We start from the raw sequence: 12,563 nt of genomic DNA, 5'->3' as shown, positions 1-12,563 counted from the left end.
TCCAACTGTTGTAATATTAATTAGTGCCAAGTCAAAGACAATTGCACGCGTATTGACTTATAACTAATGATCATTCATACATGTCCTATTTCTCTGCAAGAGAGTTTGCAGATAATTTTTAAGTATCCTTTTTGTATAGGAGAAAGTATTAGGAAATGTTTTTTAACTTGTGTTGGAATAAATACCTGCAATTATTAATATTGTTGTAGTTTATGGTAACTGGTGATTGGACTGGAGATGATGCCTGTGATTGTTTTAGTTTATAATCCCTCTCTCTGTTTACGTCGTTATTTGACAACTGATGGATTCCAAGCAATGAGTGGTTTCAAGACTGCAGAAAAAAATACAGCACAAAGGGCATATGGTAAGGATGCTTTCTTTCTGGCCCAAAGGATTTTGATTCCATCTCATTGGTGGTTATGTAAGCATTTGCCTCTTCCTCTACCAAATAACCTTAACAGCAGGCTATATTATCAAAGCCAGGTTGGAACCTGTAAGTTGCATACCATCATCATCGGACTCCCTCGTAGTTGAGGATCATCGTCTTGTGTGATTGTCTTATCTGTGGGTCCAAGGATAGCTGATGAGGCCTATCTGGGATCGACGGGCTCTGTTGCAGTTCGGGTACATGTTTCTGCGTGGTTTGGGTAGCTCTGGTTGTTGGTTTGGTCTGAGACACGTTGTTTCTGCCGCTCTCTCTTTTTTCCAACTACCTGTTGTCATTGCAAGGTTTCAAAGTACCGAGATCCTTGCAGCAGACTTTTCCTCCATTTGGGGCAGTCCTGGGCAATAGTCTCCCACGAGTTGATATCAATGTTGCAGTAAGTGCAGTGTTTTATAAAAGCAGAAGGGTTGCAACAACTTGAAAAATAACATCTAAGAACAACACGTATACTCTGGAGTTCTTAAACTTATCAGAAGTAATAAATTCTTCAGAAGGTAGCTTCCGGGTCAGTTCAGGATCAGATCCTTGAACCTTGAAACCATTTAGTGACATTTCTGCATCATAAAGGCACTTACTCATCAGAAATGAGAGTTAAGGCATAGAGCTCACTTCTTTCCCCTCTAGTGGCATGGGATTTTTCATTTTAGCATTACTATTACTGGTCCCTTAAATGAATCCTGGCATCTTCCCTTTCTTTTGGGAACAGGTTCTAAAGTTTTCAAAGTGTTTTGGTGCTTGGTACCTGCTGAAATCTGTGAGTGTTGCGTGCCATAATATAGAGAATTCTGATTCTGATTTAGGTTTGCAGTACCTCGTTGCTCACTCCTTTGGGTAATTTTGTGTCTTAACATTGAGACCAGATGTTATACATGTTTCTTTATCATTGGCAAATCTCAAAAGAAGGAATACATGGATGAAAGTATAATTATTTCTAAGTGAGTGGCAGTAGAATAATGTATTAAATATCACTTCTAAGAGTTGGGGCTACATAACTTGCAAACCAGCAGGGATTGAGTCAGAGCATGCAAGCATGATCCTGGGGTCATGATCCTTGACAACTGGCTTCAAGAATTACCTTATGGAGGTGACTCTACATGTTTCTGTGGAGAAGATGGGTAAGGCAAGAAGAGATTTGGTTTTCAGCTCCAGTCATCCAGCTCCAGGACCTTTTGGTACCGCTATATCTTTGTACTCTAATATTTCTTTATGTTCAGCTCAATTTTATTATACCCATTGATTCTACAGGTAGAAAGGACCCTCATAATCAAGTTAGAAATTAACTTGAAATAATGGTACGTGGTTCAGGGGAGACATATTACTATTTATATCAAATGCCAGGTGAGTTAGGCCATTAGTAGTCTTATGGTCCCAACTTTCATGGCACTATGCAGTTATAAGTCAGTAGGTAAATAGCATCTGACTCAGTTTATTAGAACCAGGAGCATACAGGCACAGCTAGGTGCCTCGGGCACATGGGCAGCAGTGACTTCTAGCTGTCATGCGATCATGATCATGCAGCTGCAGGCAGAAGCCTCTCTTTCACATCTCCCTCTTCCCAAACCCTCCAAGTCGGTGCTCAGAATGGTTGCCCTGTTTGCCCCACCCTGGTTTGGCCATTGAATAGAAAGAAACTTTTCAAAAGTAGGATAATCTTTCTTTTCACTGCAGACTTCATTGTATGCACCAGCTGGCAGTCCTAGAAACTGAAGCTTTAGTTTGGTACTGTAACAGAGCTGCAGATTCTCTGCTACTTTAAGGGAGAAAGGGCCCAGGGAGAGACTGCAGGAGAGCTGACCTGAGTAAACTGGACCTATGACTACACACCAGGACCATGGCAGCATGAGTAGTAGGAAGCCTATTGCAGGGCTAGTTGCTCCACAGTAGGACTGCAAGCTGGAGCCCTGCAGGGGGGACTAGGCTCTGCCACAGGTGGGCTACCATGGAGCCCGGGCAGGGAATCAAATCAAGGGGTACCTGTGACAACCCCATAGAGTCACCTGACCAGAGAGGGGCAGGGCTCTGGGCATATGAGCCCTGACCAAGCCAAAGCAAGGCAGTCTTGTCCTGAAAGCTGCAGGGGAAAGAGCTCCTGACTAGGGAAGCTGCAAGGGGGTGCCAGATGAACCGTTGGGCTGCCTTGAGGATTACCAGCGAGACTCGGGCAGATTGCAGGGAAATAACCCAGGGCTGGAGGGTTAGGTTAACACCTAGTGAGGGCTGCCCCAAGGGTTTATTTGCCTACCCCAAGGTGGTGGAAGGTTTTTCTTCTTGGGCTTCTTTCTGATCCCACAACTCCTCTCTGGGATGGATTGGCCTCTTCCCTAACTGCCATCATATCGGAGATTGCCACTACCCCCTCTTCTTTTGACTGTCTGTTGGGTTGAGACTGCACCTGAGGTTGGGCTTCTGCATCCTTCCTGTCTCTATCCCTTGCTTCCAGGGGTGCCATCCCTGAATCGAGTTCCCCTGTATGTGCAAGTCTTATCCTGGCTTTGCGAGCTTTCTGTGGCCTTCCCCCATGGGTGCAGGTCTGGGGAGACACATCTGCCCTGAAGTGCTTTTGCAGGCCTTTGACCTCTGTCCCCACCATTTCTGTTCCATTCCTTCCACCCGCATCTTGTGCCAGACCCAGTTTTTGTACAGCTACAGCCAGCTCTGTCTGAGCCCCCTCTAGCTCTCCTACCTGCTAGTAGGAGACCCTCTTAATCTTCATCCCAACATAACGGGCACAAATTCCATATCTCTTATCTGGAGACTGTTAATGTCGGTCCCCAAACAACCTGTCTTGCCATTCCTGGTGTGTTCTGGTAACTTCTGGGTCTGCTGGGGGGTCCCCCGCGATTCTGTGGGACACTCCATGCACCCCAGCATCACAGCACTCATGAGCCGCCTGCTACCTAGAGGTATGTAGAAAAAACATTTAAAGCTGCCTCTGTCCAAATTTCCGAATCAATTCGGAGAGAATAAAGGGTCCTTTGATTCAATTCGGAGATTCGGCCACCGAATCAGGTCAAATCTCCGCTGAATCAAATCGGGAACCGAAGCTTTGCACAGCCCTACTATGGGAGGCAAGATGCAGTGTGAATTGGAAGAGCAGTGGGTGTCTTTGGTCTGTCGGGGGTTAGCTTGTTGGTGGGTTTTCTAGGTTTTTTTGCATAATTTCTTCTTTTAATTTGATTCTGCATTAAAGTCCCAGGATTGTCGTAAGTGGTACCTAAGCAATGCTCGTAACAGGTCTCCTAAAGCTTTAGAATATTTTATTATCAAAAGTATGGATTTGTTCCAGTCAAACCAAAGCCTTTTTGGCAATTGAGTGCAATTGGGAAGAAATTGTAAGTTCAAGATATCAGAGATGGACATTTCTGCCACCTACCTCTGTAAATGAAAAGCAGCTTATTAACCAAGCCATACATGAATCAACTTGCTCCACGTTCTCTAGTTGGGAAAGCATTCCTGTGTGATCTGGCTTATCACTGTTTCGAATTATTGCTGCATTTTCCCATGTCTAATGGCACAGCAAAATGGTAATGTTACCTTCCCAAAGCAGTCCTTCAAGTTGAACAATTGTTCTGCTTCAGTTTAATGAGTACACACCCTACTTTTAATTTAGGACTGAAGACCTAAAATACACAGAATGAATGAAAAACACAGAAGATAAAGGATGCGTTACTAGAAAAATGTAGGATGTGTAACTATAATCAAACCCTTCCATGCAAACAACCCTGGCCTTAAGGGAAATTTAGATTTGGGTCAAGGTTTTGGGCTAATCATACCTCCCTTCGTTGTATTATGGCATGGCTTACTGTTTCCTGGCCGCTTGCAGAACCAGGAGAACAGAAGGAGCTCCAGTAGCCATCCCTTCCTAACAGCCCCTGGAAGAGGAGCCATTAAGAATTTGTGGGGACTCGGCAATTCCGGACAGACTCTTGAGGGAGGTGGTGAAGAATGGTCTTCGGTCAGAACATCAAATATTCTCAAGCACCATAACTATGGTGCTTGAGATTTATTTGAAAGCTGGTTTGAAGCAAATGACACTTTTATATGATCTCCAGATATGCAGGGACAGAGATTCAGCTTGTGTAAATTGGCATAGACCTATTGGCTTATACCGCCCGAAGAAATGGCAGCTTTTTAGAAAGTATCAAGACTCGCACCAAGCTCTCGCGTTCTCTTCTATGATCAGAGAATTTACCCAATTTTTATTGTTAAATCCACTGCAGAAGTCTGCGAACAATGCCTTTGTGCGAACACGGAGTTGAATAGTTCACATCTTCGTTCACACCCAGCAGGTGTGGTGTTCTCAGATTTTTAAGGGGGACGAGAGTATCTTTATAACCCAATAAACACTGTTGTATGGTACATAACGTTTCTCCATTAACTATGTTGAAACCAGCTACAGTGATGACATTTGGCAGTACTACTGTATGAGTTCACTCCATGCAGTCTGACATCAGGATTGACTTGAGGCAGAAATCTTGATTAGCAGCTTTGCTGGGTGGATCTCTGAAGAAATTGCAAGTGTTTTGCAAATGGGGCGTGTTTTCCCTCTGAGAGTGTAGCCTATGTATATAACTTTGCTAGTACACTTAAATGCTGTTTGCCTGAAACATTGCAAAGGTAGGAGGCTTCTGTTTTCACGTTGTAGGGGGCTGGGATCGTAACCGTCAGTGTGTACTCTCTTAACGTTGTCACCTTTTATATAGAAGAGTAGCAGTAATTCTGTCAACTTAGGACCGTGTTTAAACAAGTTCAAACAAGTATTTAGGACAAGTGTTAGCAAGCTTGTATTTGAAACGTCCTATGATATTTTATGACTGATATGGTTCGTGCATTTGGGGATGTTTTGTTTAAAATGAGGGGCTTAGGAGCGCAGTAGTAGTTTTTGGTGCTACTCCTGCTTTCCCTGTAATGTTTTTCATTCCACAAAACACTCACGTGAACATTTTGCCAAATTCTTAAGTTGCAGAAGTGAACTGTGCATTCTTTGTACTAGGGAAAAGAATTTAAAAGAACGACATAGAGCTTGTGTATGTGTATTAATAAAACTCTTGCATCTGAGTACAGTGAAAATAGTGGCTGTAGCTGGGTGGGGAGGGTTAAATTGTGAAAAAGTTGTTTTCTTTAGGAAGAGTCAATCTAGCATCAGAGTATGAGATGTCTCAGAACAAAATGGGCTGTTTTGCCCAAAGATACAGAGCCAGTATTCCAGGCTTGAAGTGAGTGACCAAAACCGGTTCTTTCAGGGCAATGATAATATCACACTCTGCATACGAGTAGGAGTTCTTGCTGAGGTAACGAGCACATGTTTCCCCTCTGTGAAAAATTTACACTTCTTCTTCTTTACAATTTTTTTTTTTTTAATTTAAAAAAAAAAAAAAATTTTATTAGCTTTCTCCAGATTCTCAGTCTAGCATCTTTTATAACACCGATTCTCATCAGCAGAAGATTTGACCCTCAGCCTTTAGACCTAGGTATTGGCAAGAGTGGGGAGTCGACTGTTGCAACAAAGCAGCTGGCATGCTGTGCCAGGCACATGGAGTCTCCCCTGCTGGATTTGCCACGGGCAGGAGAGATGTTGGGTGAGAGCAAGTGGCAAGTGCGAGTCTGAGGACAAAGTTGCAGAGGAGACTTGGTCTTGGTCCTGATGCTGTTGTGAGACGTGGTAGAAGGCAGCAGGTGAGGCTGAGCAGTCATGGTGGGTTGCTGACGCATGGAGTATCACTGCCTACACCCATGTTTTAATATTTAGCAATTATTCTACAGATGATGATGAAGAATCGTTTATAAAACCTTGCGTAACCTGCACTGGATGTTTGAGAGACCTTAGGGAATGGTAGTGATGCACTTCCTGGCCATGGAACTTGTAAGAGAAATAAATCAGCCCAAGCAGAGCAAGGAGAGAAATAAAGGGCAAGAAGGTCAGGAGAAGGCAGACAGACATGGAAGGAAGGAATTACTTTCCTACTGCACTTGTAACAAAATAATTTAAAATGCAATCAATAGCTCTGGACAGAGGTAACTTCAGCACATGAAAAGGTAAAGGAGAATTGCTGCCTGGGTATGCCTGTCGCTTCTTATGCTGTAACTGTTCCATCTGCATACTCCTAGGGTTGATTTAGCTGGAATGAAACCGCATTAAAGGTGCAATGGCTTTACTATGCTCCTATTACTAAAGGAACATGCCAAAATAAAGTTACAGTCAACAGCTACCTGCCAGAAGTGTGTCACTCCTTCACCTTTTGCATACCAGCTGCAATGTTGCAGGGGGTATGGACTGGACTCGATCTTCCAAGGTCCTTTCCATCCCTAATGTCTATGAAATCTATGAAATAGCAGCCTTCAACTGCCTGAAGGGGGGTTGCAAAAGAGGATGAAGCTGGACTGTTCTCAGTGGTGGCAGATAACAGAACAAGGAGCAACAGTCTCTAGTTGCAGCAAGGGAAGTTAAGGTTAGATATTGGGAAGAATTTTCTAGCTAGGAAGGTACTAAAGCACTGGAACAGGTTACCCAGAGGGGCGGTGGAACCTCCAGCCATTCTTGGAGGTTTTCAAAACCCAGCTAGACAAAGTTTTGGCTGGGATGATCTAGTTGGGGATGCTCCTGCTTTGAACAGGGGGTTGGACTAGATGACCTCCTGAGGTCTCTTCCAACTCTAATTTTCTATGATTCTATATGCTTAATTAGAGAGTCGTAAGAAGGGAACCTGTTGCCACTGGAAGGGGAACCCTTACATTACCTCTAGTTGCCACTTGAGTTGACATACAGGCAGTCCTCGCACTTATGGCGGGTTACGTTCCTGGAAAAGGCGTAAGTCGACACAATGTAAGTTGAATCTGATTTTTCCCATAGAAACGATCTTGTTATAGTGGGTTACGTTCTTGACCGAGGGCCTGATGCCCAACTTTTTATAGAAATGACCGTAAACACTATATTTCAATCACCTATTTAATCAACTATAAAAAGCTTTGTACTGGTACAGCGTATATCATTTAAAGTGTACTGTATATAAATCAATTAAACGGGGCAATACAGTAACTAATTGCATAAAATTTTATTTAATTGGAAGGTGCAGGAACACCATCAGGGTCGTGGAATTCAGAAGGGCTTCTTTGGGGAGATTTTGGGGAGACTTAAGGCCACTTGATGGCTTTTTGAGAAGCTGATCCAGGGATATTTGTTTTGCTGCCTTCTTTCTCGTTGTATAGTTCCCTGTAGTGCCGTAAGTGCGAGGATCCAGTGCCGTAAGTAATAACATGGGTGTAAATGGCAGAGCATTGCAACTGCGAATCACCATAAGTCAAGGACTGCCTGTATTTCAGTCCCAGCATACCATTGCTGGATCCAAGCCCTCTCCTGGCATTTGGCCCATCAGTCCTTACTGACTCTGACTGGAAGGCAGAGCTGGGAGCCATTTAGGAATCGGAGGGCATCTCCATACATGCTCCGTGGTGGGGGCACTTTAATTAGAGTGGCTCCCAAGAGAGTCTTGTGTATTCAGCACCCTCATACTTCAAAATGGCAGTGGCTCTCTAACTGAAGCTCATTCAACGAGCTTTAATTAAAGCAACCCCGCCACGATTTTAAAGCGCAGGGACGCTGAATACATGTGATGCTGAGGCTGCTCCAGTGAATCAAGTCTGCTCCAATGTGTTCCAATTAGAACACGTCGGAGCGGGCGTTGGCCACGTGTATGGGTGCCCACAGAGTTGAAAGGGTCCTCAGAGATCATTTAATGCAACACTGCACAAATGAAGGGTTCAGTATTCCCAAACCATCCCAGACACATGCTTAAATGGGCTGTTCTCGAAAGCCTCCAGTGAAAGATATGCTACAACTTCCCTGGACAGCTTGTTCCATTGTCCTACTGTAAGAAAGTTGACTTTTGTTCCCTCCCTCCCCATGTTATCATAGGTAATATGAAAGAATAGTAGAATGCCATATTTTTCTCAACGGTAACCAGCACCTTTTTTCTCCAAAACCAGCTGATGGAAATCGGGGTGTGCATTATATCTGAGACATATAGATCCAGAAATCTGGTGGCAAGGGAGCAGTGGCAGTGTTAATATGGCATCATATTCTATCATATTGCCTCTTATTTGATTGTTTTATTATAGAACACACACAATGGGACTCAATCAGTAGCATATGCGACAATTAAGGTTGTAACTCCAGTTTTTATTACACTGTCCCTATCCTCAAGAGGTTTGGGCCCACTGAAAAGAGATACTGTTTTCTGGACAGAAGTGTCCATGATTTGCCTATGCCCAAAGGTAAATTGTTTTGGAGAGTCTGAATAAATCCATTCAGGTATTTTGGACAGAAAGTAGAGGCGGGGAAGTGACCAACAGTGGATTCAGTGGTGCAGTAGACATAGCAATTAATATTGTCACTGCTCCCCTGCCTCCAAATTTCCAAACTCATGATGCTACTATCAAGATATTATAGGCATAAGTGAGTAAATTTGAAGTTTAGGGCCCCAGAGCTCTTGTGTGTCTATAGAGTAGTGTTGCATCATAACAGATGCAGCAAATAAAGCTGCTTTTGATCTTATGCTGCTCTGTAACCAGTTCTGTATTCTCACTCTCCATGTTGGGGCCCAGAGCGCAATAATTATTGTGGGCAGAGATGATCATGGGGCAGGAAGAGTCCAATATCTAACCATTTCTCTGTTTCGAATCCATTTCCTGGTAAAATACATTCTTATCAGTTAAAAAAGGCAACCCACATATACCCATGATAGTGCCAGAGGTCAGAATCAAACCAGGCATCTGGACTGATGCACAGAGCAGGGGGTCTTGACAGTGAATTTCTTCAATGCCATTTTTTTGGTCGGTGGAGCTACATTTTTAACACAAATTATACACAGAGGAGCTTATTACTATTTGATAAAAAGATGTTGCAGTAAAATTAACCAATGGTGAAGGGGGAACAAATCTCATACAGCCGAACGCTGAATAAATGCAGGGATTGGGACCAACACTTGTGGACACCCTGTTGGCGGGTAGCTGTTGGCTGTCACTTTACTTTGGCATGTTCTTTTAGTGATAGGAGCATAGAAGCCATTGTACCTTTTAATGCAGTTTCATTCCAGGTTACATCAACCCTAGGAGTATGCAGATGGAACAGTTACGGCATAAGAGGTGATAAGCATGCCCAGGTAGCAATTCTCTTTTGCCTTTTCATGTGCTGAAGTTACCTCTGTCCAGAGCTATCGATTGCATTTAAAATGACTTTGTTAATATGTTAGGAAATTTGCTGGAATGGTACAGGAGTAAGTCTTTTTAAAGCACAGATTGTGCAGTAGTTTCCAGTACTGATGGTCCTTACTGATCTGTTACCTCTAAAAGAAAAATAAACCCTATGGGACTTGTGAAACAGAGACTTGATCTCAGGTGGTCCTCCCGGGAGCGTAAAGCTGTTGCTGCCCTACCCACTCACAAGTTTTAATTATGTGACTCATTTATATGATGGTTTTCTTAGAGCCATAAGTTGCTGATTATGGAAAACCTCAGCTTTACTGAATAACTTGAAAGCATGATTCATAAAGACTTGTTGCAAAACTGAAGAACCCAAAATGTATTTTTAGTTTTTAATAGTCTTTGTTATTTTATTTTATTTATTTCTGTATTTTTAAACCCAATCTTGTCATTTTGAAAGGCATGACTCATGGATTTACTTAATATTTGGAATGCTGCTGCTTGTTTCCTATTAGGCACCGCCCAAGAACAGGCATCATTTTCAACCAGCACCGGGTTCAATCTGACAAGGGCTGCCCAGAATTACCAAATACCTGTGGCTCTTGACCAGAAATGTAGGTGGGGCCCCACATCTTAGTTCTGCTTGAAGCTGTCAGGGTACATGGTGTTCCCAGTGAATTTTAGAGCCTCTTAGCTGAATGTGTAAAAGTAGGCCTTGGAGGCTGGAGTTTCCCCTAGTGACTGCTTCACCTGCAAGAACCACTCCTTCTAAATTAGCAGCTGCAAAATGCTAGTGGAATGGAGATGAAGGTTTGTTGACCTTGCTAAACTTTTCTAGACCCTTATACCTTCTTGCATGCTCCCTTTTGGGCAACAGGACTCTGAACTTTATAAACTACTCCAAAACTGTTTCAGGCTGGACGTAAAGGAAGAATTTCTTTATTGTGCGAGCCCCCAAGGTTTGGAATAGCCTGCCATCAGAGGTGGTTCAAGCACCTACACTGAACACCTTCAAGAGTAAATTGGATGCTTATCTTGCTGGGATCCTATCACCCCAGCTGACTTCCTGCCCTTCAGGCGTGGGAATGGATTTGATGATCTTCCGAGGTCCCTTCCAGCCCTAATGTCTATGAGATCTATGAACTAAGCAAGGAAGGCTTTGTGCTCTAGGGTATCTAATACACATCATGTGGCTAATAGTGAATGAGGCTTTAATTTTCAGGGCAAAGGTAACAGCATTGGAGGAACTGCACTAATGCCCATGTTAAGCTTCTGAGCATGCTGAGTGCAAAATAAAGTTTCTTTAGAAGTTGCAGTAGTTTTAGTACTCCTGTTGCTGATAGAAGCACTGGGCTAGCTCTCCAGACAGCCCTGGCTTTGGAATACTTGCACAGGGTCAAGTGCTGTCAGACACTGCTTGGAATTCAGGGAAGTCCCCAAAACTGTTTTTTTGGGACTTCACAGGTCCAGTTATTGTATTATATTATGCTCTTAAGAGGGTGATGGAAGGTAACCGGGAGTTTGGCCTACATATGAAGGATGCTGCAATTTTCAGGAAGAAGGTTACTGGTGAGACCATTTGTTTTCCATTCATAGTCATGGGCCATATTCACTGTATGATAAATAGATAATTGTATTAAAGCTGAAATGTGTGAATTGGGGGAGTAGCATCCCTTTAGAGTGCTGTTTATTGGAAGACCCTTGCAGAAAGCTTACTTATTTGAAAACCTAGAATATCTGAGGCTGAGAATATCTTAGAGCCATTGAAATTGGTAAACTGTAGTTTCAAGCTATAATAGATTCAGCTCAGGACTAAAACAGTGGAAGAGACTTCCTGGAGCAACTTAAGTGCCCTACTGTCCCAGGCACTACACTGTAGAAATCCTTTCATAGAGCTGCACGTTACTGTGCATCAGAGGTGCGTAAATCAGTTTATTAGTATTTCAAAGGTTGAATAGTGTGGCACTGATTGTGCCTATTGTGTTGATACTACCCAGTCACTAATTGGGTACAACACTAATAACCCTGAATATTTTCTGGATTCTGTTAAAATGTCTGTTTAGAACTTTTTACTTTTTTATTACAGCGTGCCTACTTGCTCTTGCTGCCTTGAATAGAGCAGGAGGTTGTATTATTCTTGCTACCTTGCAGATTTTTTTTTTTATCCAAGCTCTTCAACTGCTTACAGACATTCAGGAAGATTGGGGGAGGTTATACTGCATTAGAAATGGCCACCGGATCTAATTTAGTTGCCCCAGGTGCAGACCTTACACTCTTTAGGTGGATCTATATGTGAACTTTACAGAAGTTCAGGACAGTTGGATTAGTCTAAAAATGGCCAACCCGATCTAAGTTAAATGTACTTGCTAGGAGGGTAGTAAAACACGAGCAGTTTACCCAGAGAGGTTGTGAAATCTCCACCCTTGGAAGATTTTAAGACCCAGCTAGATAAAGCCTTGGCTGGGATGATGTAGTTGGGGCTGGTCCTGCTTTGAGCAGGGGGTTGGACTAGATGTGACCTCCTGAGGTCCCTTCCAGCCCTCATGTTCTATGATTCTATTCCAAGGTAGTCTAACTTAGCTCCGGTTTGGCGAGACCAATCAAATTGAACTTCTGTACAGTTCCCAGCACAGCCCCAGGCCTAAGAAGGCTCTGGCCAGCAGCCGGGCTCTGGGACTGCATTTTTTTCTACCCCCTCCCTGGCACTGGGCTATTTTTTAGCCCCACTCTTCTCCTCCTCCCCCCCCCACCCCCCAATACTGCAAGCAGCTCCCAGTGCCAGTTTTGTCAGTGTTCCTTGATGCTGGGAGCTGAGGAAGTAAGTTGGGGTGGAAGGAATGGGCAGGTAGGTTTGCCAGAGGCAGTTGTTTGTCTGGGGATGTGGGGGGGGTAAGGGGGCCAAATATAGCCCCTGGACCCA

At 43.5% G+C, this 12,563-nt stretch overlaps 1 protein-coding gene across 2 annotated transcripts in view; it reads left to right on the top strand.

Moving 5' to 3' along the window:
* The window catches only part of CERS3 (ceramide synthase 3), a 73,338-nt gene that overhangs the window by 2,745 nt on the left and 58,030 nt on the right, over positions 1–12,563 (top strand). The window contains exon 1 of one of the 2 annotated variants that reach the window (XM_025199533.1): positions 4,997–5,062. The exons of the other annotated variant lie outside the window; for it this stretch is intronic. The gene's annotated coding sequence lies outside the window, so the exon portion shown is untranslated. Of the gene's footprint in view, positions 1–4,996; positions 5,063–12,563 lie in introns of those variants that run through there. 2 annotated transcript variants of the gene reach the window in all.

This window comes from Alligator sinensis, unplaced genomic scaffold (genome assembly GCF_000455745.1).
Source record: "Alligator sinensis unplaced genomic scaffold, ASM45574v1 scaffold210_2, whole genome shotgun sequence".
Taxonomy (NCBI): domain Eukaryota; kingdom Metazoa; phylum Chordata; order Crocodylia; family Alligatoridae; genus Alligator; species Alligator sinensis.
The sequence above is the reverse complement of the archived record's forward strand: the minus strand, read 5'-3'. Positions and strand labels throughout refer to the sequence as shown.